Source organism: Panicum virgatum, chromosome 4N (genome assembly GCF_016808335.1).
Source record: "Panicum virgatum strain AP13 chromosome 4N, P.virgatum_v5, whole genome shotgun sequence".
Lineage (NCBI taxonomy): Eukaryota > Viridiplantae > Streptophyta > Magnoliopsida > Poales > Poaceae > Panicum > Panicum virgatum.
In genome coordinates, this window is record NC_053148.1 from 34,611,193 (window position 1) to 34,614,826 (window position 3,634).

Sequence of the window (3,634 nt, forward strand, 5' to 3'; positions counted from 1 at the left end):
TGGTTACGTATTGTTGTCGTTGCCTGTGTGAGAGAACCTTGCATTGCATGCCATCAGCGTGTCCGTATGTATGCGTGTCGCGGTAATACTTAAATCGGACGGAGAATTCTCGCCAGTTGATGAGGTCATAAGATTATTTTTCAAGCTCCGTACTCAGATCACACGGAAGATCTATCATCTACTAGATGATTGGGAAAATGTAATGTATGATGAAATGGTGTAGTGATGCCATGATTGGCGGGCCCAGATAGGAATCACGTTTGCGTGCAGCAGAGCTGCAAAGCATCTTATTGGACTCGTACGGTTTTATCATGCCGGACCCCATGTAACTTGTTCTTGAATCCACGCGAGCACATATTCTAGTAGCCCAAACACGTCTGCATATAATTGGCCAGGCACATCAAGTGGGCACACACACCTGCAGTTTCAGAGCCCCAGACATAGCAAGGGCCGGCCGGGCTGCTTGTTAACACTGACGACGGACGCGTTTGCGTGAGGAGCCTGGTCGGTCGATGCGTTTCGTACTGCCGGCAGGGGGAACGAATTCGCAACGATTTTGTTTCAAATTTGCCTGAAATTCGTTGGACACGTAGTACGAACGACCGACCGACCACCTTTCCTTCTTCGTGGAACGAAAGCTCGCTCAGTACGTGTCACCACCTCAGCTCGCATTTGCAGGAAAGGTACGGTCCTGGCGTTAGCTAAAGAGAGTTGCTGAAGCTTTTAAGAGGGGCAGCTAGCTTTTGTTGTTACTTATGATGATCAGTGTGGGCTGGTGCTTCAGTGGCGAGCGTCGCTGCCGCCTCCGGAAACTAATGGCACTAGGACGATATTTGTGCTGTGAATTGGACGGCTGAGATCGATCCACCAAAGTAGGTGATCGGGTGATCTGTCCGTCCATATTTTTTTAGATTTTTTTCAGGCACTTTTAGAGGTTGTATGTTATGAGATTATTTAATTTTGCAGTATATATGATTACACCTAGATCTTATTAGCCGATTTTGAAGGCTTGATTTTCAAAAAAAAATTCAAAAATTAGATGCCTTCAAAATCGGCCGTAATCGGCCATAAGCTGAAACAAACAGGACATCGCGGCCAATCAAGAGAAAGAGTACGGACGCCGGCCTATTCGATGGGAACCGGCCGGCGCCGGGATGCGATCTTGCACAGCTGTAATAGACAATCAGATGTGTCATTAGCGATAAGGACGCAGGTGTCGCTAATCACATACGACTTCAGTCCTCCACATCTCTGCGCACATGCTAACATGCACATTGCAGACCGTGTAGAAAGCATGCACGATCAGTGATCCTTATGAAAAGGAAAGGGCAATGTCTCGCACATCTTTTAATTTGCAGCTCCATGTTTTCACTAAATTTTTGTCATAAGAAAGCTTGGTGCACATCTTGCTGTTCTGCGGTGCAATATATGGTTCAGGCTGACCGTAACGAAAACTATATTTTTGTCATAAAACAATCCTAACACCATCTTATTTTGCTTAAATTTTTTTTGAAGGTTTTGAAGAAGTTTTTGAACTTCAAAAACGTACGTGTTAAACTTAAAATCGGATCACTAGGAGCAGATCGAGGGGTTACTGTGTTTTCTCTGGATGAAGGAGTTGCCGGACACCACTGGTTCCTCGATGAGGGTCTGCGCTAGGGCAGCGACGCGCAGTGTAGAGATGACCTGGTGGCGGTGTCGGTGTGGTGCAGTGTTGGTGGCGTTGTAGTCGACGGCGAGCCAGTTGCGGCGACGGCGACGGCGCGGTACCGGTGGCGCTTCCCGTCACTGACAGCCCCCCTCTCTAGATCGGGTTAGGGTTTGGATGGTGGGAACTGTAGCGGCAGCGAACCCCATGACCTGAGCCTCTACTCCCCACCTCCACTTTATAGGGCTGCGCGACGGGGGGCCCACCAGCCTCATCTTGGGCTGGGCGTCCCCGATCAGGATGCGAGTCAAGGTTGGCCCAGTCGTTGGACTGGCCCGGTGGAGATCAATACTAACATTCTCCCCCTTGATCTCACCTTTGTACTTTAAAATTTCTCAATTTAAACTTAACTCTTTACTTTCTCTTTAGTTGCTTTGCTATTGGCCTCATCTCATTGCAGATCAGTATGTAGAGCGTGTCTCATCATGACGGTTATTAATTACCGTCAGACTTAATAGCCACAATGTAACTTTCTGTATTGAAATAAGACTTTAACCTTTCTTTGGGCCCTTTAGTAATCCAGAAATCATAGGCCTCCCGTAAAACCCATGTCGACTTGAGCAGTAGACCTTTAGTAAGCGGATCCGCAAACACTTGCTTGATACTTTGGTGCTCAATGATTTCATATAATTCTGGATTTTCTCCTTTGCAACATATAACTCATTGTCAATGTGTTTGGCAGCACACTTGACATGTTGCCATATGAGTGAAAATATTCGAATGGTATATTGCTGTTGACTACCATTATCAATTCCGGGTATAGGTTTCCTCAACCATTTTGCCTGTCCTGCAGCCTCATATCATGCTAAACTTTGGGTACACGACCCGCGATATCACAACTATTTTGCTTTTGGAGCTTTTCCACAATAAACCTCTAAGCGCGAGTGTTAGCTACTACTGTGGGCTTCACTAAACAGCTCGCCAAAACTTAATTCTTTTTACTCACAACCTTTTGAGGGTACATGTCCCTTTCTTACTTAGTATGAGGCTGACAATATTTTGCAGAATTGCGAAACATTCTATAACTCTATTCCAGTGATCTATTGCAGGACTGGACTTCTGCCAAAATGTTCCGGATACTTGCGCTATGTCAGGATAAATTCTTTTGAGCACTTATTTTGCTTCCAACAGCTGAAGCACATGGAACCTTTTTCTTTTGATCGATCATATAACGGTTCCTGGAATCCTGAAAATTCCAAAACTATTACCCTTGATAATAGGACAGGCGTAGGCTTACTCGCATGCATACTATATACATTTAGAACTCTTTTCTAAGTATGCCCTCTGCGATAGTCCTGATACCCTTTTACCCTTTTTTTATCCCAGTGAATTTCCTTTCATAGAGCGAATGACTCTTCACCAAGATTATTCTTATCAAAACTAGAGGTCATAATAACCTTCTTTGAACTTTGCGGGAAAAGGAATTTCCCAACTTTGAACTTTGCATATTTGCAATTTGTCATCTTGAGCTTTACTTAAAACCCAAAACTTTCTTTGTTCTAATAAAACTTTAGATACCACTATTCTGTGACTGATTTCATCAGATGGTATCCCTATGTTCTTTCTTTCCACAACAAAAACCATTTAGTTATGTCATGTATATATACTTTCTTGTACAAATCTCCATTAGGAGATATTGCTCCAACATCCATCTGATACAATCCTCAAAATAGTATGACCAATGTCATTTTATGATTCTAAAAAAAAATCCTTTCATGAGACTCCATAAAAATGTCTCATTATAATTTATTCTTTTCTTTGCATAAATCTTTTGGCCACAAATCGTGCTTACCGACTTTCCATGTTCCCTCTGGAGTCACATTTAATTTTGTAGACCTATTATAGCCTATTGTTTTGGCTCCGTTAGGAACTTATTCTACGTTCCAAAAACAAATTTGAACCTTCTAGGTCTCATGACATCTTCCA